The following is a 26,440-nucleotide window of genomic DNA, read 5'->3' as shown; positions in this document are numbered from 1 at the left end:
TCCTTGCCATTCTCGAGAGTAGCTATGTAGCCAACACTACATCCTGCCTACCTCTCTCCTGACGCCTGTAGGAGTCTGGGACCGGGCTTCTATAATATTACAGATTCTAATAACCACACAGTCCATATGTGGTACCTTTTGGAGTATGTTTCTACCATGCTATAGTTTAATGCAAAATAAAATATTCATATTTTCATTGAAATGTCCGTTACATCTTGTTGTTCATCACCATTGGCAGTTCACACATTTTATTACTACAGTAAACGTCAGTACTGGACGTAAATTATGTACACTGTGCATACTCTGAGCGTAAAAGTTACATCTATGACTGCACTTCTTATTCCATAGAATTTTATCTTCCACTGCATTTTATTCTTCGAATAACGAATCAGTTCATGCTTTCTTATTAACCAAAGCAGGTTCCCTCAAACCTCAATACAAAATTCTAAGACTGTTGAAGACGATAATTAACTTGGAAAATGCAATATCCTCCTCCCTTTGTTACATCGGAAATTCATCTATTAGTGTTCTTCCTTGTTGAAAGATATTTTCAATCACAAAAAATTTGAACGAAATTAGATACGAGAATCTCACGTAAAATCTACAATTAAGCTCTGATGATGCTATAAAAATGAAATATTCTCTCTGTTGCACCATTCAGTGACACCGTCAAGGCAAACTCAAGGTTCTTCTACTCCAGTTATAAACAATTAAAATCTGCTAACTCATTTTAACAGTGGTATTTTAAGTACTCATCTACATCATCCTTTTATTTACAGGAAACAACTGTATAATCAAGTCCAGTTCACGTTCGGTTATGACACAGCATGTAAAATGTGTAAATATAATAAGTATCTCATTAATACCAATAACTTCCCCATCAAACGAATAATAATGAACATATGAAAGTTAAAAGAGTGTTCTTAGCTAAACTGTTGATCCAAATGCTCCTTCGGGTTAAAATACTTGTCACAGCAATGTGTAAGACCACATACAGTTTAGTACAGCTACCAGCCACGGATTTTTCCTGAATTACTTTACCTACACGTTCTTCAGAGCTTAAATGATTGCCTAAGTGTCACTGAAAGGTTAAAAAATTCCAAAATCATGTTGAAACCATCATACCTTCTAGTAAATTAACTTGGAGAAAAAAAATCACTTTTTAAAAGTAACTGTAACCCATCAAACGTAGTCCTAGGGAACTCAAATCTCCGATTAGCATGTCCACCTGCAAAATTAACCAAAACTAAATTAGGGTTTCTTTACATCTGAACAACACTTAGGTATTGCTCGTGGGAAACGCAACTTGCCCTTTTCTCACATGATGTATTGAGAACTATGGATAAAGGGCAACAAGACGATTTCATATTTCTAGGTTTCCGGAAAGCATTTGACATGGTGTCTCATTGCAGGCTGTTAACGGAGGTACGAGCATGGGGAATAGGTGGCTCGAAGACATCTGAAGTATCAGAACCCAGTATGTTCTCCATGACGGCGATTGTTGATCAGAGAAAAGGATACTCTCAGGAGGTCCCCAGGTAAGTGTGATGAAACATAATCGATCTGGCGGACAGAATGGGCAGCAGTCTACAGCTGCTTGTTGATGACATTGTGGTGTACGGGGCGGTGTCGTAGATGAATTACTGCAGGGAGGTACAAGGTAAGTTACACAATATTTCAAGTTGTTGAGACGAATGGCTTCTGGCTCTAAGTGTAGAGAAATGTAAGTTAATGCGGATGACTAGGAAAAACTAACCTACGATGTTCGAATACAACATTAGTCGTGTTCTACTTGACAAAATCACGTCACTTCAATATCTGGTCGTAACATTGCAAAGCTACACGGGAGGAAGGAGCAACTGAGGATTGTGGTAGAGAGTGCGAATGATCGAGTTCGGTATATAGGGAGAATTTTAAGAGAGTGGGGTTCATATGTAAAGGAGACCTCTTATATGACGCTAGTGCGAGCTATTCTACATCTACATCTACATCCATACTCCGCAAGCCACCTGACGGTGTGTGGCGGAGGGTACCCTGAGTACCTCTATCGGTTCTCCCTTCTATTCCAGCCTCGTATTGTACGTGGAGAACTATTCTTGAATACTGTTCTACTGCTTATGATATGTACCATTCAGATTAAAGGAAGACATGGAAACAATTCAGAGGCGGGCTGCTAGATTCGTTACAGGTAAGTTCGAACAACGCGAAAGTGTGACGGAGATGCTTCGGGGTCTTTTATTGGAATCTGTGGAGGGAAAGAGACATTCTTTACGGAGGAAAACTATTGAGGAAATTTAGTGAACGGACATCTGAAGCTGACTGCGGAACAGTACTTCTGCCGCCAACGTACTTTTCGCTTAGGGCTCACGAAGATAGGATCCGACGATTTTAGACAGTTGTTTTTCCCTCGCTCAGTCTGCACGTGTAACAGGAAATCAAACGAATAGTAGTGATGTAGTGTACCCTCCGTCACGCACCCGACAGTGGCTTGCGAAGTATGTGTTTAGCTTTAATGTAGATGATTTTAAATGTAGAGATGAATTTATATATCTAGCTGAATCACACATGTAGCGAACTTATTTTAATTTAATCACCTTATTCTGTCACCGCTCCCTTAATCACTAATTTAACTCGATTGTGAATGTTAATTTCTTATTCACTTAAATTAGTAGATAGGTTTTCAATATGACTGACTGATTTTGGTTCTCTGTCGCATAAGAGTCTCGGAATTTGAAGATTTCTTCTTAACCACATCACTAGCTTCAACTTTTTAACTTTTAGTTCAGTCTCTAAAACTTCATTCTTACTGTGTCCATTAATCGCTCGCGAAGGTATAACTCCTAAACTTGCAGGTTATTTCACCTTATGACCCACATGACAATGGATTAGTTTAAAATTTTGATTCTTTTCTTAATTCTCAAACCTCAAATTTTAAATAAGATTTCCCTTCTCCGTGAATGAAGCACAGTTTCCAAAACAATTCTCTAACGTTAAAGTGTAATTTGGCAGTATCAGGTACTGACATCAGTTCACTGAACTTTTTTGCAACTTACTAGCAAACTTATAATTCCTACAGGTGTCAATAATATCTGGTACCTACATGGAAGAGGTTTTCTTTTATTGTGGTGAAATACACTAACTTCAGATGTACAATTTGAAAGCTGTCATTAACCGTGTATGGCCCAGCCACTCATAGCTCCTGACTCCCTACCTTGTCAGAATTTACGATGCTACGTCGCACTAGTGAATGCCAGGTAAACTGTAGCCCATTATAATGGGATGCATATATTTTACAGTTTACACGAACAAATTTCGAAGTCAACACCGCCGGCGAAAAATTCCTCTGTGGGCTAGTCAATTATACTCCATTAACAGACAAAATTAAACAAATGTTGTACGCTTATACGTATGTACGTGAATAAACTGAATCATGTAGAGCTACGATCCCAAGGCAAATCGTTCCAGGACTGACCACACTGTTTTCATTTTTTTTAAATTCTGCAGCTCATTAGCGTGTAATTATTGTCGATGAACATTGAATGGGAAACACGCGCCACGTAAATACTAATTCTGTCCATGAGGTTGTCATGGATAGTGTTAGTTGATGGTTCACTGGGCATTAAAAGAAGGCCCTTCCTGCATGGCAAACAACGTTGTCTTGTCCCATATTTTAATTGTATTCCTGTTTACGTAGAACAAAGCTCTATTTATTTTCCATTACTTATATTTTTGGTAAAAACAATCTCTTTCTGTGGTTTTTCCATTGAATGCCTTACATAAAACAAGTACAGATCTGGAAAACCGTGAAATTCCATCTATGGTTGTCATGACCTGTCAAATGAATTAAGGAAGTTTTCCAGTCGTAAATGTCTTCTGATGCAGCAGCTGGTAGAGATCATTGCTTACTATTTGTAGTGAGCGCGGTAGAACTTGCAGAAGTGTCCTCCTTCACCCACCCCCGTAGATAAGCGCATTGTAAGATTTTTCATTTTTAATGAAGACCTCGTACCACTTTTTTCCATGTATTGCATAAGAATACTTCGTAAAATTCTCTGGTTAGCTTTTTTATACTTCGCATGAAAGGCAATTAGAGATTTATGGCATCCAAGATAACACTACCAGTAGCCTCTACATTATGTGAAACCAATCTCGCCTTCTACAGTTTTGTGGAAGATACTGGCATTTCGCTGCATTGATCTGCTGCTTCCTTTCTGATGCGAAGTGTTGCACTTTCTCGTTATCCACTGTAACAAAACGGCACTAAACTACAGTTTAATTTGTCCATCAACATTATTCCAGGGGAAACTTATATTCTGCATTATGGACAGTATTTAAATTGTGTTGCACCTGTATTACCCAAAGCTCGGTTACAGCTAATTCTTCAGGTAAAATGGTCCGTAACAGTTATCTGTGTATTCCTATGGTGTCACCTAATTCAGAGAGCTGTGATCGCTGCTCTCAATATTTCCTTTTGTGTTGGCAGTTCTTGAATAATCTTCGCATGGACCACCCTCAAATGATATAGATCAAGTTTATTTCTTAACTGAAAACTACACCATCAACCCATTGTAAGTAGATTGGGACGAATTTCTATTGGCGACAAACGATTTTAAACAAAGAACATCGTAATACAATGTCGCAGTCTATTCCTTGAAGGAGAATCCAAGAAATTACTGGTTGAAAACAATACAAAGTACCCCGAAACTATCCTCCAAATCAACACATTAGGTACAGATTACCACACAAACATAAGTTATGAAGATATATTGTACTGTTAGGAAAGATTCGTTTTTAGTGGTTTTGACCTAAGCTGTCGTCTTGTTGTCACTGAGTGGCGGTGTCTACAGACATTCATTAGCTCCTAAAAGACCCACAGTGAGTTTGACAACTGACTGCCTTGCACCCTTTATTCCCGGCCAAAGTTCTGCAGACCGAAGAGACTTTGTTTACTCGTGAAAGCTGCTTCAATATCTATAATTTGCATGTATGTACACATATGAACGCACTTGGTACTCGACCTCGTGCTCATCAACAGCGATTCGTTGTTTATATGTGGATCGGCATTCCCGGTGGTACGTCAACTGGACAATACATTCTTCCATTTCGCCTCAACGGGAGGCACCTAGGTGGACTTGTGATGCCAGAGTTTCCGTAGGATGTACCTCTGAATGTTAGACAAAGGATGTGTTTGCAGCACGATGGGACGGCTGACTACACTCCTGGAAATTGAAATAAGAACACCGTGAATTCATTGTCCCAGGAAGGGGAAACTTTATTGACACATTCCTGGGGTTAGATACATCACATGATCACACTGACAGAACCACAGGCACATAGACACAGGCAACAGAGCATGCACAATGTCGGCACTAGTACAGTGTATATCCACCTTTCACAGCAATGCAGGCTGCTATTCTCCTATGGAGACGATCGTAGAGATGCTGGATGTAGTTCTGTGGAACGGCTTGCCATGCCATTTCCACCTGGCGCCTCGGTTGGACCAGCGTTCGTGCTGGACGTGCAGAACGCGTGAGACGACGCTTCATCCAGTCCCAAACATGCTCAATGGGGGACAGATATGGAGATCTTGCTGGCCAGGGTAGTTGACTTACACCTTCTAGAGCACGTTGGGGGGCACGGGATACATGCGGACGTGCATTGTCCTGTTGGAACAGTAGGTTCCCTTGCCGGTCTAGGAATGGTTGAACGATGGGTTCGATGACGGTTTGGATGTACCGTGCACTATTCAGTGTCCCCTCGACGATCACCAGAGGTGTACGGCCAGTGTAGGAGATCGCTCCCCACACCATGATGCCGGGTGTTGGCCCTGTGTGCCTCGGTCGTATGCAGTCCTGATTGTGGCGCTCACCTGCACGGCGCCAAACACGCATACGACCATCATTGGCACCAAGGCAGAAGCGACTCTCATCGCTGAAGACGACACGTCTCTATTCGTCCCTCCATTCACGCCTGTCGCGACACCACTGGAGGTGGGCTGCACGATGTTGGGGCGTGAGCGGAAGACGGCCTAACGGTGTGCGGGACCGTAGCCCAACTTCATGGAGACGGTTGCGAATGGTCCTCGCCAATACAACAGTGTCCCTAATTTGCTGGGAAGTGGCGGTGCGGTCCCCTACGGCACTGCGTAGGATCCTACGGTCTTGGCGTGCATCCGTGCGTCGCTGCGGTCCGGTCCCAGGTTGACGGGCACGTGCACCTTCCGCCGACCACTGGCGACAACATCGATGTACTGTGGAGACCTCACGCCCCACGTGTTGAGCAATTCGGCAGTACGTCCACCCGGCCTCCCGCATGCCCACTATACGCCCTCGCTCAAAGTCCGTCAACTGCACATACGGTTCACGTCCACCCTGTCGCGGCATGCTACCAGTGTTAAAGACTGCGATGGAGCTCCGTATGCCACGGCAAACTGGCTGACACTGACGGCGGCGGTGCACAAATGCTGCGCAGCTAGCGCCATTCGACGGCCAACACCGCGGTGCCTGGTGTGTCCGCTGTACCGTACGTGTGATCATTGCTTGTACAGCCCTCTCGCAGTGTCCGGAGCAAGTATGGTGGGTCTGACACACGGGTGTCAATGTGTTCTTTTTTCCATTTCCAGGAGTGTATTTCAGCACTGCTGTGAGAAACCATGATGGGTAATAAAAGCTATTCATCCATCTCTTGTTGCAAGTATGTGCATGATTGTTCCTCTCAAATTATGATGCATTATGATTACACTACTGAAAATATTTGTTGCCCATTCGTCTTGAAGAGGTAACTACATGACGTCAGTGGATGAACATCACGTATTGTCTTGGTCATCGCTTTTGTGAAATCAGTACTTTCTTTCTGAGTCTTAAGTTAACCCAGAAATTTATTCCGTATGGCATTATTGAGTGGTAATAAGCAAAATACGTCAGGAGATTAATACGTATGTTTCCAAGACTGGCAGTTCCACTAAGAGCTAAAGTAGCTGAAAATAATTGTCTGAGACGCTCAGTAATAGGCTTCTAGGAGCTGAAATTCTCACCAGTACGTACACCAAAAAATCTGGATCATTCTTCCTTATTTGCTGACTACTCCTTATTTGCTACGTGAGTTGTTGGTATGACTGTCTTGTATGGAAATGAATGGAGCTCTCTATCTCCTGTATTAACATTAAGGAATAGTTTGGGAAAATCCTGTATAAAGGTACTTCACAGGTTTGCTTGACACTCTCCATCCTTGATTGTGCAATACGTGATAAATTTTACTTAACAGAAATTCTCAGTGCCATTTGTGTGCCTGAATGAGAAGTTCCCATCGCTCGTATCATGAAAAGCTAAACTGTACCCTTTCAAGGGAAAACTTTTCTGAGATATCCTGTCGAGGTAAGTTCTCTATTGATACGTGTGGATCTCCCAGAAAAATTACGGAGCAGTGTCTGACTTTCAACAGGAACGAGGCTAAACCACAGATTATCTGATTGGGTAGCACAGAACGAATAAAACAAGTTAGGTGAACCCTCAGATGATTACCCAACTGAGAACCACAGTCTTCAGAGAACGAATTACGATGACGTGCATTTTTACGGAATCTCGTAACCCACTGACTGAGGAGAAAAGATGCTAAACTTTTAAATCTGGCTGTAGTGGAGGGGGGTTCTGGTAGCTCCTCAGGACAGGCTGGGCTCAGAATGTTTGAGGGAAAGTTGGTGCCAGCGGGGCGGATGAGTGATGGATTGTGGCAGGGAAGGGGACTTACGCAAGACGAGAGCGTGGAGTGACGTGCGGCAGGCAGCGTGCAGCGGGCGGTGTGGGGGCGACGGCGCGGGCCGCGTGCTCCGTACTGACAGGCTGAGGCCGTGACAGCTGCAGCGGAACGTCAGGTCTCACTGCAGGTATTACGGTCTTTCTTACCGGATGCAGGCCAATGAAGGGGAAACGTTCTTACCCTTCGCAGACTTTCGAATGAATACTGGTCAGAAGAAGCATCAGACGAATTCTCCTGGAACACTTTTGGAATATGTAGTTGTCCAATGCCATAGAAAAGAACCTTTAAGCTGGCACACAACTGTGAAATATTGGTGAGCTAACTGAAGCTAAATAATAAACATCTGTTTCACGTGAATTGACAGAAGTTTGAGATAACGATATGCACAGTAATATCTTGTACAGAAGTTATAAAAGGATACTCCATTGGCGGACCTTTTATATGACTTCATATGATTCATATGAAAACGTTGCCGTTGAGTTTATGGCCACCCTAGAGGAAGTAGCAGATTTTCAAGACGGAATAGTAGTTGGAGCTACCGCATGTGACAAAACATTTCGGAAATTGTTAGGAAATTCGTTATTCTGAGGTGCACAGTGTCAAGAGGGTACAAAATTCCAGGCATTACCTCTCACCAGGGACAACACAGCGACGGACGGCCTTCACTTAACGACCGAGATCAACTCGTTTTCGTAGAGTACTAACAGGCAAACAACAGCGCGCGAAATACCCTCAAATACCACTTGGACCCTAGACGATTGATGTAGCAAGACCTGTTCAGAGCAGTCCCGAATTCTGTTGGGAGGAGCTGATGGTAGGGTTCGAATGTGGCGCAGACCCCACAATGCCATAGATGTCAGTTTTCCAAAAGGCACTGTGCAAGCTGGGGGTGGTCACATAATGGTGTGATCTGTGCTTACATGAAATAGACTATGTTCTCTCGTCCTTCTGAGCCGATCATCGATTGGAAGTGGTTATGATCGGCTACTTCGAAACCATTTACAGCCAGTTATGACTTTCCTAAACAACTATAGATGGCAATGTGGCATGTCAGCGGGGCACAAGTGTTCGTGATGGCTTGGAAGAATTGTGGACAATTAGAGCGAACTGTTTGGCCACCTAGATCGCCTAACATGAATCCCACCGAACATCTTTAGGATAAAATCAACATGTTAATTGGTTTGAAAAACGCTGCACCGGCCACACTTTTGCTAGTATGGACGGCTATAGAGGCAGCATGGCACAATATTTCTGCAAAGGACTTCCAACCACTTCTTGAGTCCGTGCTACGTCGAGCTGCTGCACTACGCCGAGAAGTCAGACACTACATATGCAGGTATCCTATGACCTTTGACATCTGAATGTATTTTGGGAGGAAAAAGGAAAGGGTAAATAAAGTTCAGTGTACCGTCGACGACGGTATTAACAGAATAGTCTCGGATTTTCCCTTTCTAAGGAACAGTTCCTGAATTTGACTTCTGCATTTACGACACCCACTGAAAATGTAGATCTTGATCACTGAGCGGGGAAGCCTAGGCCTCTGAAGTGTGAGTCTCTGGTATCAATCACTTTAGGTAAGTACAGAGAGAACACTGTGTATTGCTGGTATGAAGCAATAACCAATGTCACAGAAAGTGAAGGCATCGAGTTTTATCTGAAAAGAATTATGACTTTTTTTTATCTGTGTCGTTTCACAAACTGTCGATAACAAGATAATATGTGTAGCTGCAGTGAATAAGTGTAAAGGATTAGTGGAAGACATCGTCAAAGTTCGAAGACCAGCAGCTCGTTTTGTATTATTAAGAAATAGGGGAGAAACTATCAGTGCTATTATAACCGCGTTACGCTGGCAGTCGTTGAAACAAAGGCGTCTTGCCTTGAGACGAGATCTTTTCAAGAAATATCAATCACCAAATATCTCCTCTGCATAAGAAAATATTTTTACTGTCGCGAACCTATGAAAGGAGAAATGACCATTGTCATAAGATAATGGAAATGGAGGTGTTTGCTCTTCCCACGGGCCGTTAGAGAGTGGAACCAATGGCGGATACAGAAAAAAAAACCTCAAGGACGGGGTGCTAAAGATATCTTGAGCTACCTTTACTTTTACCGTAATAAAATATGATCAACTCACATGCGAAGCTTAGGAAAGTTTTATTTTAACTGATTATACACATGTAGAAGACAATGCCATCTTAACATATAAAAAATTTAAATTGTGTTTCTCTTCCTTAAATAATGAATTCCATGCCACATGCCTCCCGGTAAATTGGTTAATTACTTCGCAAATAGGACAATCAATGTCAGGGTGAGTGTTCAACAGAGATAAGCCATTAAGTCGATCTTCCTCCATTGTCGACGTCAGCCATGTCTTTTCGCAGCAATGTTGAAACACTTCTTTCTACTGTAGCTATAGATGCAGGTAGACAAGCAAATATTTAGTACAGAGCGTACAAAGTAGGATAGTCAGATCTAGGACAATCAGACAACGCTTAAATAACAGAATCATGATCATTAAGGTCGTTTACGCATGTTTGCTTCTATTGAAGAATCTCTCCCATTAGTCTCTTTTTAATCACAAAAAGTTCTTCTTCAAAGATCGGGCGAGACGCGGTTGGAAAAGCGGGTGGCCTCTAAGGGGTCGGGGAGGGGGGAAGAGGGGGGTGGGGGCGCCACTGACTGCAACGCTAGAGAATAGTCTGAAGGTGGTTCCAAGAACCATCTGCTTGTTACTTAAGTGAGAACTGCAGAGTAGTGTAGTAGATGTAGATGAAATAGTTTTTAAGTGTAGGAGACAGTCTGTCTTAACAGTATCTTATGTAATCTCTATTGCTCTTTTTGAAAGTAGATACTGTGGTACTTTATTGAGAACGCTTCGGCAGTTAGAGACTACAGCTATCGATATCCCGATTGGGTAATGAGTGGCCGAAAGTAAGAACCCATTTTCTGTATAGCTAAATGGCCGAGACAGACACACAATTATCATGCTCTGGTTTTTATGGTGCCCTTCTAACATCATTCAAGAGCAAAAAAAAAACAATGAGTTTCAGTATTTCATTTAATTACTTACCGAATTTAATAAGTTAAATTGTTCTCATGATCTGCTCATTAACAGGTATAAACTTGGGTTAAAGATTTAACAAAATCATTATGAAATCAAATATCAGTAGTTCAGTATGTACTAAATTTCAGAAAAAGATGTCAGATGGTTCTATGACGTCATCGGCAAACTCGCTGTCTCCGTACTTTCGGAGATTAGATCTGCCAGTCTTCACGGCTGCCCATTTAGCTGAAAATTTATCGCCTTTGTCTGTTTCCAGACACTATTGCACTCTGCGAGCGTAAGAAATGGAGCTAACACAGGAATTCGCAAGTGTAACTATGGACTCGCGGTACTGGCGCTACATTCACTACTGTCGGGCAGACAGCGTATTGATTACCAACACAGACACTGTCCGGTAAGTAGTTAATATACATGTATATGGGCGTAAGTATGTTCATCCATCTACTGTAGCTGTTAAACGTGACTGGACGTGGCGTTATTCGGACAGATGTGCGTGAACTGCCCGCCGTTGCTTCCCTAGTAGCTGGATAATAAACCTCTTATGCCAAAGCGCTGTTCCCTCGACCGTAACGGCACCTCGCTTTGTCACATCTATAGTATGTTTCGAAACTTAAATGAAACCTTTCTCATTCAGGGTAACAGAATAATTGTACAGGTCAGTAGGTAGACAGAGTTGCTGCATAAATTTAGACAAACCAATGACGTATCACTGAACACAGTGTAAGTAGGCTGATTAGGATTTTATACTGGTAACACCTTGTAACGCTCTGTATGAAAATACTGGATGTGCCGTGTGCAATCTGTGGCTGGTTACCATTGTTGTAATATTCGCTATTGGAGTGTTGGCAGTTGGCTATCAACAGCACGTAGCGTTGCGCAGTTGGAAGTGAGCCGCCAGCAGTGGTGGATGTTGGGAGTGAGATGTCGGTGTTTTGAGAGCGGATGATCTGGACGTGTGTCCATCAGAGAGAGTAAATTTGTAAAACTGGATGTCATGAACTGATATATATATATATTATAACTTTTGAACATTATTAAGGTAAATATATGAGAAGTTGGCACTGTTAGTGTTTGCACGTGTTAATAACTCAGCAAGGGACTGGTTATCAGCAGTGCTGATTCTAACGACAATTCCAAAAACTTTGTGAGTGAACAAGTGGTCGTTTACGGACTTGCTACATTGTTCGCAAGAATCTTCGATGGTGATTGTGCACCTGCACAGTCGCAACAGATGACTGCTGGCCGTCTCTACAAGTACTACAGTGGGTCTACATCTTTGATGGCCCACCAATACTATTATTTCTACAAGGACTGCAATGGCTTTGCACCTCTGGTGGCCAATCAATAGCGAACTCTCTACCAGGACTACAGTGGGTCTGCTACCTACCAATATTCTTTAACCCTAGGACTCCCTCTGCTAAAATTTCCCTAGTACTCCATCTGGGGTCATACATGACCCCAATCAAAATATAATTGACTGTGTGTACAAATCATTCAGAGAACAACGTACTGTTGTTTAATACTGTTTGTTTATATTTTGTTTATTATTTAGACACATTTCACAGCTTTTTTAACAGGTATGTACATAGTAGAAATAAATTACATATGGCAGAGAAATTACATATCAGATGTTACAACATTACTCTAAGTCATATTTTGTTTCACTCATAAGTGTTTCACAATGGCTTCAGATTTACAGAAAATGTGATGAACAACTCAACAGGAAACATAATTCTAACCGGAAACCGTACCGTAGTCGTCTGCACATATTTTGCAAGTAGTAACTATTTCAGAATTTTCCTTGCAAACAAATTTGTTACACTTTTTGCATGTTGAACTGTATTTTGTGTCCTTTGATCGGGGGCAAATGGAGCATTTGCCTCCCTTTCTCTTCTGATTGTCGGGTATTACGTCTGGATGTCCATTGTCTAACAGATCATCAAATTCACACCGTTTGATACTGCTAATAATATCCTTGTTCCTTGCTTGTGGTAAACTCAAACGACGTTCCACTTGGGGCTTTGCCATTTCTTTGGCCAACTTCATTAGCAAAAGACGTCTCTCTGTTTTCTCAACAGTAACACAGAAGAGTCAGTAGGCATTGAGTGCCGCTAGATCGACAAGATCATAAAATACTGCTAATGTCCAACGTTTTGTACCCTTTTTCACAGAATAGTAAGAGCTCATTTGATCTAGCGTATCAACACCTGATTTTGTTAAGTTGTAATACCACACCACTTCTGGTTTTCGTTTCAAGTTGTTTTCTTTGAGCACTTCAAGTGATTGATGTTGTGTTGACAGGAGTAGCACAGCCTTATTTCTTTTTGGAACATACTAAACTAATAGGGTTTTACCACTGTATGCAAATCTGGTAGTGCATTCTTCCCTAGTTTTCGCATGCAAAAACTCTTTTGGGACTTCTTTTCTTGTAGAACGTAGAGTACCTACAAGTGTCAACTTCATTTTCAACAATTCTTGGCCAAGGTTATAGCTCGTGAAAAAATTGTCAGTGGTAATATTCCTACCACTGCCAGCCAGATGACGCACTAAATCTATGACCGCTCTGTTGCCTTGATTCACTTCTCTTACATCAACACTCCTTCCAGTGTACATTTGAAGATTTGTCAGATAACCATTTTCACAGTCTACTGCGCACCATATCTTGAAGCCATACTTTCCTGGCTTTGAAGGATTGTAGACCTTGAAACTGCATCGACCTCTGTATACGCAAAGATGTTCATCAACAGTACTGTTGCTGGAAGGTATAAATGAGGTTCGACATTGCACGGCAAACAAATCAAATATTTCCTGTACAGCTTCAGCCTTATTTCCAGTCCTCTCTTTCCTTTCAAGTCTTGTGATGCGGCCGTCAAAACGAAGTGAACGCAGAATGTCCTGATACCGCCTCCTCGACATAGTAGCGCGGAATAGAGGAGTGGCATATTCAGAGTCCCAAAATTCATTAATAGGTTTCCCCAGGCTCTTCTGTACGCCATACATAATCAGCAAGCCTAAAAATGAAAGAAGCTCGTATCTGTCTGTATTACGCCAGTCAATTAATTTTCCAGACACTTTCAATTCATTTCCTCGTTGATTTGTGAACTGAACTATTATATCCAGCGATTCATTAGTAATAAACTGCCTGAAACAGTCAACAGCTGAGCTAACACTAACTGTACTACGAATACCTGCTGAAAATCGTTGTATGTTGCGGATTGGAAATCTACGAATTGATGGATCTTTTGTACTCAGTGCAATATCCCGACCCCTGCTTACCAGTACTGCACTTTCATCTTCTCCACTTTCATCATTTTCAGCAGGAATATAATTTTCTTCTAATTCAAATAAACAAATTTCATCACTTCGGTCTACCTGTGTCTCTGTTCCATCATCTTCGGCGTCACTACCTTCTGAATCACTACTGCTTCGAAATGAGTCTTCCATAGCTTGTTCTACACTATAGCCAGGAGCAAAACGTATTCCATCCATGATGAAATTACACTGCAACAACAAACGTACAACAAACATACAAACGAACTTCCAGTTTGAGGTTTGTTCTGAGTAACAACTGAATAACACCTGAATTCAGTGTTACCACCTCAGAATACCTAAGAAAGAGATTGATAGTTAATAATCTATACATTCTATGAATTTTACATATTATCTATCTGGGGTTTATAATTGACACCAACGGTAGTTTTTGTTAATTATTGATTTAAATGTTGCTTCAAGCGCTCTAAAAATTTTTGTGAGAGAACTATAATACTGTGTGGTACAGGTCATAAAATTCTGAATTATTGCAAGAAATAGAAATATTATTTTATCCATAGTGAAGATGATTGGGGTCACCTATGACCCCAGAGTGAGTCCTAGGGTTAACTTCAACTGACTCTGCTGTGGGTTTGCCCTGTTGTGGACCATTACCTGTCTGCATGTCAAGAGTCAGCACCGTCTTTCCGTTGGAAAGACAACACTAGTTCTTCAAGACAGCATGGAAATCCACTACTTCCGTGTGCATTTTCCTTTACTGCCCAGACTTTAAAAAAATACACTGCAATTTTACTGTGATGAATGATGAGGGGTGTCTTTATGGACTGTGAGAAAATCTTTGCTTTTGAGCAACAGTATATCAATAAGTGTGTGCATTTGATTTCTTTGTTATTGTAATTACGAAAAAAATTTCAAATATGTATTGGCCACTGCCCAAAACAATTTGTAATTTTTTTTGTGGAGAGCATGGGGGCTATGTAAGTAGGCTGTTAAGGTTTTTATATTGGTAACGCTACGTAGCGCTCTGTATGAAAATCACTGGATGTGCTGAGTGCACTTTGTGGCTGGTTGGCATTGTTGTAATATTCGCTGTTGTAGTGTTGGGCAGCTGGATGTTAACAGCGCATAGCGTTGCACAGTTGGAGGTGAGCCGCCTGCAGTGGTGGATGTGGGGAGTGAGATGGCGGCGTTTTGAGAGTGGATGATCTGGACGTGTGTCCATCGGAGAGATTAAATTTGTAAGACTGGATGTCATAACTGATATATAAATATATATGATGACTTTTGAATATTATTAAGGTAAATACACTGTTTGCCCTCTATTATAATCTCAAAATCTTTCGTTTACTAATTATGCCTGTCAGTAGTTAGTGCCTTCAGTAGTCAGACTCTTTTATTTTGCAGTCAGTATTGGCGCTCAGTTTAAGATCAGTCATTTATAATTTTTCCAAGGGGATGTTTCAACAAGAAGAAACAAAGGGAACAGAATGAATAGTATTGAGATCTATATTTGAATGAAAGACCAGTTATGGTCAGCACGGCTTGCTTAACCGCGCCAGAAAAGAAAATGTCGCCGTGCCTGTTGATCGAGATACAAAGGGTTACACTTTGCAAAATCGCAACCGAGAGTTCCGTGAGCATAATATTCAGAAATGCACTACTAAACCATGCTGTTCGGACCATGGCTGGTACCAAGTAGTGGAAACAAGCCGATAGGCAAGGAAGACGGTGACAACAGGGGCCCTAATTGTATCACGAGGTGGCTTCAACCTGGAAAAGCAGCGGAATGGGTCCCTGGTAGCGGCTGCTCCCCTGCCTCCGCCACTACCCCACCCCCTCCCCGCTCCACCCAACTTTCTTAATTCGGATGTCCCTCCAAAACAAGCGTCAGCCGGCAGCAAGAAGTTTCCGCAAACAGTGTAACAGAGTGTGGAGGGTGTAACGTTTTGGAGCTACTGACAGCCAGACCATTGCTATCCGCAAATTACCTCGAGCAATTAAACAGAAAACTGACTTGCAGAGTTAACATCTTGGACCTACTGATAACAAACAGACCCGAACTTTTCTACACTGTAACAGTGAATTAGTGATCATAATGCCGTTGCAGCATCCCTGAATATGGAAGTAAATAGGAATATAAAAAAAGAGGGAGGAAGGTTTATCTGTTTAGCAAGAGTAATAGAAGGCACATTTCAGACCACCTAACAGATCAAAACGAAAATTTCTGTTCCGACACTGACAATGTTGAGTGTTTATGGAAAAAGTTCAAGGCATTCGTAAAATGCGTTTTAGACAGGTACCTGGCGAGTAAAACTGTGGGGGACGGTAAAAACCCACCGTGGTTCAACATCAAAGTTAGGAAACTACTGCGTAAGCAAAGAGATCATCACTGCAAGTTTAAACTCAGCCCAAACGTCTCAGACAAACAGTATCTAAACGATGTCAAAGTTAGCGTTAGGGGTGCTATGCGTGAATCCTTCAGTGAATTCGAAAGTAAAATGTTCCGACTTGACAGAAAAAGCTAGGAAGTTCTGGTCTTATGTTAAATCAGTAAGTGGCACAAATCAACATATCCAGACACTCTGGGCTGATGATGGCACTGAAACAGAAGATGACACGCGTGAAGCTGAAATACTAAACTCCTTTTTCCAAAGCTGTTTCACAGAGAAAGACCGCACTGCAGTTCCTTCTCTAAATCCTCGCACAAACTAAAAAATGGCTGACATCGAAATAAGTGTCCAAGGAATAGAAAAGCAACTGAAATCACTCAACAGAGGAAAATCCGCTGGACCTGACGGTATACCAGTTCGATACTACACAGAGTACGCGAAAGAATTTGCCCCCCCCTTCCAAAAGCAGTGTACCGCAAGTCTCTTGAGAAACGGAAAGTTCCAAATAATTGGAAAAGAGCGCAGGGAGTCCCAGTCTTCAAGAGGGGTCGTCGAACAGATGCGCAAAACTACAGACCTATATCTCTGACATCGATCTGTTGCAGAATTTTAGAACGTGTTTTTTGCTCGCGTATCATGTCATTTCTGGAAACCCAGAATCTACTCTGTAAGAATCAATATGGACTCCAGAAACAGCGATCGTGTGAGACCCAACTCGCTTTATTTGTTCATGAGACTCAGAAACTATTAGATACAGGCTCCCAGGTAGATGCCATTTTCCATGACTCCCGGAAGGCGTTCGATTCAGTTCCGCACTGTCTCCTGATAAACAAAGTAAGAGCCTAGGGAATATCAGACCAGCTGTGTGGCTGGATTGACGAATTTTTAGCAAACAGAACACAGAATGGAGAGACGTCTACATACGTAACCTCTGGCATGCCACAGGGGAGTGTTATGGGACCATTGTTTTTCACAATGTATATAAATGACTTAGTAGATAGTGTCGGAAGTTCCATGCGGCTTTTCGCGGATGATGCTGTAGTATAAAGAGAAGTTGCAGCATTAGAAAATTGCAGTGAAATGTAGGAAGATCTGCAGCGTATAGGCACTTGGTGCAGGGAGTGGCAACTTACCTTTAACATAGACATATGTAATGTATAGCGAATACATAAAAAGATGGATCCTTTATTGTATGATTATCTGATAGCGGAACAAACGCTGGTAGCAGTTACTTCTGTAAAATAGCTGGGAGCATGTGTGCGGAACAATTTGACGTGGAATGATCATATAAAATTAATTGTTAATAAGGCGGGTGCCAGGTTTAGATTCTTTGGGAGAGATCTTAGAAAATGTAGTCCATCAACAAAGGAAGTGGCTTACAAAACACTCGTTCGACCTATACTTGAGTATCGCTCATCAATGTGGGATCCGAGCCAGGTCGGGTTGACACAGGAGTTAGAGAAGATCCAAAGAAGAGCGGCGCGTTTCGTCACAGGGTTATTTAGTAAGCGTGATAGCGTTACTGAGATGTTTAGCAAATTCAAGTGGCAGATTCAGCAAAAAAGGCGCTCTGCATCGCGGTGTAGCTTGCTGTCCATGTTTCGAGAGGGTGCGTTTCAGGATGAGGCATCGAATATATTGCGTCCTCCTGCTTATACTTCTCGAGGAGATCACGAATGCAAAATTAGAGAGATTCGAGGGCGCCTGGAGGCTTTCCGGCAGCCGTTCCTCTCGCGAACCATACGCGACTGGAACAGGAAAGGGAAGTAATGACAGTGGCACGTAAAGTGCCTTCCGCACTTGGGTGGCTTGCGGAGTATATATGCAGATATAGATGTAGATGTAGACCTCCCCAGCTCAGGAACAGGAATGACCGAAATGGTGGCAAATCTGAGAAAGCCGACAATCCTTATATCCTTGCGCATCGAGATAGCAGTGGCAAGAAAAAGTAAGTGAATGTTTAGAAATTCTGCAACAGTTCTCCATATTATCTACCACTGACATTAATTAATCTGTGGTGCTGAAAATTTACCTGCTCCAACCCGTCGATACATCCCTGTTCAAGCTGGCTATCAGAAGTCTCAGACATCCGGGGAAATTTGATTTAACAGCACGTTCTCATTATTTGATTCTATTGTGTTTCGAATTAATAACTGAATCACCCATTTATTGTGTAACTTCATAAGCGATTCGAACTTGTGGTCGGAAACGTTACATTAATCTAACTAGCAACATTGTGTGGAGATAGGACAGGGATGCAGTTGTGCTTTCTCCGCTACTCGTGGTTCTTAGAGAGAAGTCTCTGAGTTACAGGATCTGTTTTTTGCACTTTACGAAGTTTGTGTCCTGTCTGAAGTGTGGTCATAGTTCGAGTTTTTTCGAGTCATCACGCTACCTCTTATGGAGGGAATCAGCTGTTCTATATTCTGTATTACCAGCTTTTCGTCTTTCAATTTACACATGTCACGAAACACAGCGTCTTACACGCCATCTGATCCCGGTAGTAGGTCATTTTTGTCATGTTATTACTACACAATAACAGCAAGATCGTGGACTCACATACTTGAGTCGACGGATGGGATGCGACAGCAGCGTCACAGTTCTCAAACTCGTCGTAGTTGAGGAACTACTGTGGTAAGGAAGGAAACCATTTTAGTCTGACGTAAGAGTGGCCCATTGATTTCTAATTTATGCTCCCCTCAACATTAGGCTGGTAGTCACCCGGTTTGTGATCTCTATTTTGTACCAATTTTTTATACTTGAGAGGACATTTCGTACAACAGACTTATATATTGAAGTTTCTTGAGATTCTTTTACTTAACATCTAATGTGACGACAACAATGAGCATGAACGTTACTTCGCAGCAGTGTCAGGACCCATATTGTCAGAAACACAGATATATTTCTGAAGTGTCACTTTCCACCTGTCGTTCGTATTGATTTTATTTCCTTTAACATCTGGCAAAAATATTATATACACAGTTAGGTGGCGTATTCCAAAACATCCTACAAATTTTTTATAGTAACTGTAAATTTAACAGTATTTACGAGCTGAGAATGTGGAAGATGAAGTTTGGGTTTAAAAGAAAGAAAGCAAACTATCATGGAAAAGTAAACGATGGAATTTAATCTCTGCATTAGTCTGCTGCGTCAGAAATCATATTATATAGCTTCATGCTGTGAGAATTTATGAGAACCTCTAACTCGTCTCGAGACTACAGAGCACTGTAGTATCACTGATACGAGCCCAAAATAAAAATATAACACAATATATGTACCTGAATCAGCACTAAGTGCTTAATGTAAGATGGGCTCAAAGCTGTAGTTGACTAGAAAAAACGAAAGAGGGAACGAAATTTCTATTTTGTGCTGAATACGGGCTGCTCGACATCTGTTTCCGCAATCTAAGAGGGTACGTGTTATCAATAACTCAATGTCTTGTATATCAAAAAGGTATCTCGTAAAATTTTTATGTGTTGCTGACCACTTTGCAATTACCGAACGATCCTTAGGCTGATGTTTAGTAATTTTCCATTTTCCACAACTGCAAGGAATATGGACGTCATCTGATATTTATTCTCGTCATTATGATATTTTCGCACAGCTGTATTTAATGTTGTTGATTGATCGCAATCGGTTTCGAAGAGCTCGAGACCTCACCATCAGCCACACGCTGTGAGTGTAAATATACTGTGTCACTGCAAAGGATGGTATGTGATGATCATGGATCGTTGTTATGTGCGGCTGCGACTTAACTGGCAATGTTAAATAAGTTAATAATATCGTTGGTAATAGAACAATATGTCGATGGTTACATATGTGCCTTATGATGAAATCCTAAGTGCATCGAAATCGATAGATGTCGGTAACTACACCTTTTTGAAGTGGACATCACAGTGAAGTAATAAATGGCTCACTGAATTGCGCAAAAAAACTCCACAGTACGCTGAAAAGACATAGTTATTCATTTTTTCCCTCTAAAATATATCCATCGTTACGAACTGGGTCAGTGGAGCAAATTTCAGATTACATCTGCAGTCCAGAAATTTTAAACAGAAGATCTCCATCAGAAAGTAAGAGCATTATACGGTTTAAGCGCTGACAAAAAAGCGACCGTAAAGGAGTGTCCTATCGTCCTGCCAGTGCCTGTCGCTCCACGCCGGTAGTCACGCAACATCGCTACGCTGCTCGCAGCTTTAAGCCTGGCTGAGCGTTTTCCACCATAAGCTACAAACTCTCTTCATTTTATACCTTTTTTTCACGTTGCCCTGGCAACGGATAGATTCAATGCTTACGCTCAATGCTTATTCGCGAGAACACATGTTCTATCCCTATACGACAGATGACGTCAGAGGGGAATACGTAGCGCAGAAAGCATTCACATGTCAGAGGATGAATTAAAACCCCTATTAAGCAACTAGGAAAGTTCTGTTTAATGTAGGGGACAATTTTTAGCATAACACATTTCATATTCGGCTTATAAATCATGGGACTCACTTATCTTCTGCTGTCTTATTCCTAAATTTCAAAAATTGCTCGAAGAAATTATTATTTTTCGAAATGTGAAAACATGTTTCAAGGTACAACATGTTCATGTAACTAGAAATAAATTTTCGATTGTAATTTGAAAGTGTTATAAATGAGAAGATCTTCTATTATTGTATTTAATAGTGTATCTGTTACATGATTACTCTACTTAATATAATTAAGCGGAAATATTACGGTAAACTAGCTACAGGTTAAATACATTTTGAAACAGAAGCTATTGGAAAATTCCACATATTCAAGAGCGGTGAGATAGTGGTTTGCTTCGTTGGTTTGGGGGACGGTACCAAACAGTGAGGTTATCGGTACCATCGAGTTAGGGAAAGACGGGGAACGAATTCTACTGTGCCCTTTGAAAGGAAGAATCCCGGTATTTCCCTGAAGCGATTTGAGGAAATCATAGAAAATCTAATTCGGGGTGAACGAACACGGGTTAGAAATTTCATGCTTCCGAATGCGAGTACAATGCGCTAGCCACTGCGTCACCTCGCTCGGTGTAAAGTAGTTCAAAAATGGCTCTGAGTACTATGGGACTTAACTTCTATGGTCATCAGTCCCCTAGAACTTAGAACTACTTAAACCTAACTAACCTAAGGACATCACACAACACCCAGCCATCACGAGGCAGAGAAAATCCATTACCCCGCCGGGAATCGAACTCGCGAACCCGGGCGTGGGAAACGAGAACGCTACCGCACGACCACGAGATGCGGGCTGTAAAGTAGTTAGGACATAACATAAACTCAGTAAATTTGCAAGTATACCTCATTCCACGGTACAAAACCTTCCCCTTCATCGAGTTAGAAGTGTTTCTCTACCGTTGAAGTATGACTGAACTGCCTACATGGGGCACAAATAAAATGCACACGAGAATTGCCAGATAACGTTTTCAAAACCACGTAAATGTCTCCCATTGCGATGCAGGAGTTTTAAATTTAGCTTCAAGGTACTTATAGTCTTCCTGTATAGTGTTGTAAAGCTTTTTCGCCCTGAGACGTACTCGATGACGCCTCAGACACCAAGACGAAAGAAGGTAATAGCTCATAAATTAATGTGACATGCGAGGTGTGTTAGTGACGTCACATTGACATCAAATTCCCTACAATACTGCGAAATGCCACCGTGGACGTGTCACGTGATTTGACTGTCGTCACAGCCCCTGTTCTCCACATATCACCCCTTCTTTAGACACCTCTGCAATGGCGGTCAGAACCGCAACACCCATAGTTGTAGTCACGCTCTTTTCTTATGAGTGCCCGAGAAAATATTCCACACATACCGCCGTTCAGAAAAGGTGTCAGGGGATGGTATAAGATGTGCCAGTGAAACTACGGTCTCTCTGGGGCGTTGATTCCCATACATTTTACGTTTGGAATGGGCAGTTCGCAGTGCGATGAGCCACAGTACGATGTTCGTAGCAACCTCTGACATCGCTGAAACCCCCAAACTTTTCAGCCCTTCTCTAGCAACATTGAGAGCCTGCATCTTCAGTGAACGTGATTCCACCCCTATGGAGTGCAGCGCGACAACAGTTTTTGCTCCCCTATACAGACTGGAGCCACTAGCACACTGACTGCCTTCTGAGCCAAAGTTGGCTCACAGTTACACGAGTTGTGACGCCACTTGAGCCATATTTGGTTCAGGTATTCATTGTACTGTGGGTCGCGTGAGCCATAACTGGCTCACATGCAGAGTTGTATATCGGGTCTCGTGGGCCCCAGAGGACTCACAGATAATGCGTTCCAACCATTGGTTTACAACTGGTGGCTGCATTGAACACTCTCATCTGCGTAACACTCAATACGTTTGCAGTTGGTAGCCTTGGTGGTTCCCAACAGCAACCGTCAGAGGTATACTTAACGACGACTCAACTATAATAGTCTATTGTTAGTTTTCTGTTTGCTCGTGTAAGCTAGTTGAGATTACGTGTATTTTACAAGATTCCTAGTTTATTCTTATGGCCGAAAGAAGGCATACTTTTGAAGAACTTGAACAGCTAATGAATGAGGCTATGAAAGATAGCTTATCAAGTTGTGAGTCTTTTTTTGATAACACAGGTAGCAACCCTGTTTACAAGATAATGAACGTTGTGTTAGAGAACGTACAAAGCAACAGAAGTTAATCAAAAGTGATGACGATTGTAGTGACTTTGAGGAATTGAATATCTGTGATACGCCTGGTACAGGTCTAGCTCTTCACAAGGTACATTAAGCTCGCAAGGCCCTTCCTCCTCTACAGACCATAATTATTTAAAACATCCATTGTTGCAAAATGATGTGGATGTAAGTGTTATATATGACGGCTATAATTCCGAAAATGAAGCGATGAAACACCTGATGGGAATATCACCAATGTCACAGATCTAATATGGGCAGATGCTACTGTAGAGCCAAATGTATTCCCTACGTGCTTTCCACCTGCTTTATCAATTGATGTTTTGGATATGTTGAGCAGTTTTTCATCAGAGGAAGCGTATTTTCATTTCATTGATAGTGACGTGTTTAAGTTTCTTGAGGCTGAAACAAATCGATATCCAAAACAAGAAATAGATTCTCAACAACTCTGTCGCAATTCCATGCTATCGAAATGGAAAGAAACAAGTATAGCAGAGATAAAACGTTTCTGTGACATTATAATGTGGATGGGCTTGGTAAAAAGGTCAAATTTAGCTTGCTATTGGAGGCTTTATTCTAACAAGGTTAGCTGCATTATGGCACGTAATCAGTTTGGAATACGCCTCAGATTAGTTCATGATTCTGGTAATGAATCTAGACTTGAAGGGTCTAACAACCCTAAGACAACAAAGGTCAAAATTGTAATAACGATTGTGGTGTTGCTCACGCTGCTAAATACTGCATTTTCTGGCAGGTGTCACTAGAGCACAGTTAATAAAGTCATTTTATGTAGTAGTCAAATAACTAGGCACTCATCTTTTTGTGTTTCCCACGCTGGTCTCGTCGTAAAATCATGGCTCAATCGTTGAAAATCTAGGTGGTTATGATTCCAAGCTCGGATGCAAAGAAGCCTAGGCTTTATCGTGCTATATTCAAAAGTTTTGTAGATGCGCTTCACAAACCATTCTTGAAGATTACACTTCTACTGGACAATGGTGATGTAAAAAATATTCAGCACTCCTAAATTAAGTTACACTTCCTTTTAACTGCATTTATTGCAATATCACGTATCACATAAAACATCACTTCTCAATAAAAAACATACTTGAACACATCTTCCTCACATTTTATAAGCCAACTGTAATATGCGTCTTTCCAACATGATGTACAAGACTTGACTTATTCAAGGTCCGACTCCAACAAGTTAGCAACTAACTAACAATCGCTTACGCGCCCAAAAGTCAGAGTTACAAGTACGTCAAAGATAATAGTAAAAAAAAGAAAGAATACACATAAGAATAATATCATTGCAATATAAACTTATCGATGTATCAAAAGTGAAATCAAATCTGAATGTTGTCTCAGAAATATGTTAAGTAGTTAACAGAAATACAGTAGAATATTACTGGTATCGAGATGTTCAGGTGAGGTACCATAATGGTTACGTATTTCAAGTACCATTACAAGGGGATGGACTCCACATACTTGAACACATCTTCCTTACATTTTAGAAGCCAACTATAAGCGTCTTTCCAACATGATGGCGAAGACTTACTTACACCTGATAGTACCACAATTCAAGGACACGATTTGTCCTCAACAGGAAATATGTATTGTTGAGACTATTATCCTGTTTAGAGAGCGCCTGTCATTTAGGCAATATGTATCCAACAAAAGACGTAGGTGTGCGATAAAACTTTCGCTCTCATCTGGCTGTGCATGGAACCTCAAGGTATATGCTCGTAAGGAAGCTAGTATAGGTGTTTGTGTCCCACAAAAAGTAGTTATGGATTCACTTGACCCTTCGTTGCACAATGGGAGGACACTGTATTGTGACTTTTAGTACAGTATTGTATCATTGGCTACAGAACTAAATAATTCCTGTACCCAGCTCTTAGGAGTAACAGAAAATGTAACCCACAAACTAAAGTATCAGAAAAACTGGAAAAGGGCAAAGAGTATATTGGCTGAGCAATACAAAAATCTCCATGATAAAATGGAATGACGAACTGGATGTCTTGATGATTTATAACAAACATAATGCTGATAAAACGTAAAAACTGTTTAGAAGTTTTGAAACCCAAAGCGGTCGTTGACTACAGTGCCGTCAGGTAATTTATTGATGTACTTTATCAGATGAGCTCAAACTCAATGACACTTCTGCTCCGGGTTAAATGGTACAGAAAGATGGTTTTCGAGATTCTTTTTGGAGTATCTGTTGCAACTGCTGAATTGTTGTGCAACTTGGCAAACATAGGAACCAAATCTCGCATACAAATAATTCCTTTAAGGGAGTGCTTGACTCTACAGCTATTGAATGTCAGAGATCCACAGCCACGAGCAAGTTTACAACAGTTCCACGAAGATAAGAGCCATCGCCTTGACATAGTAGAGAGACCAAAGCAGAGCAGTCGAAGATGATGTTCGGGCTGTTGTAAGTGCCTGCGAAGAACAGAAGAAAGAAAGGATGCTGTTAAGAAAGTGAAGAGGGTCTGCACTAAATGCAATAAATGTGAGAGTTTTATGAGTAACAAGTTTTCTAGTGACATTCACGATGCTGTGTTGAAGAAGTACAATACTCTAAGGTCTTTATTCATGAACATTATTGTCAGGGCTATTAAAAATTGTAAATTATATTATATATAGCTAATATAATGAAATAAACTAATCGTTTGAATCATTTATTTAAAAACGATTTTTTTTATTCCTATTGTGGTTTTAAATCATGTGAGACACATGTGGCTCATGTGCCCACAGATTATAATTGTGTTAAAATGTTGTTGTTGGGCCACATGAGCCATATATGGCCTCCTAATTTTATCAATCCAGATCAGTCATAAATTGACAATTTATCAAGTAACTTAAATCTACATGTTCAAAAGAAGAATGTGATGCAAAAAATCAATTTGGCTACAGAAGTAATATACGTGATTTCAGTGTGGCACAGCAACACGTGTTCCAAATTTCGTCATGACAGTCAGAGTGCTAGGGGCCGTTCTATGCCATTCGACGAGATTTAATCGTGATACGAAGTAGCAGAGTCCTTACGCTTTTCCGAGTATCTTGTCTCGCATTCGTTTGTCGCGGGGGTCATGCATCATTCACTCATGCCCGAAAGAAACTGAAAAGTGTCCCTCTCAGACACCCATCCCCTCGTGGCTCAGCAAAACCCTCGGTAGCACCCGCCCACCTTCAATGAGTATTTTGAAAGTGACTCTGTACATAGAGAACTTGTAAAATAGCCAGAGGCACCTGCTTGCAATCAACAAAATAATTCATTGATATGGTCTTAGTGCTCGTGG

The sequence above is a fragment of the Schistocerca gregaria genome, chromosome 3 (genome assembly GCF_023897955.1).
Source record: "Schistocerca gregaria isolate iqSchGreg1 chromosome 3, iqSchGreg1.2, whole genome shotgun sequence".
Lineage (NCBI taxonomy): Eukaryota > Metazoa > Arthropoda > Insecta > Orthoptera > Acrididae > Schistocerca > Schistocerca gregaria.
This window is presented reverse-complemented; position numbering follows the sequence as displayed.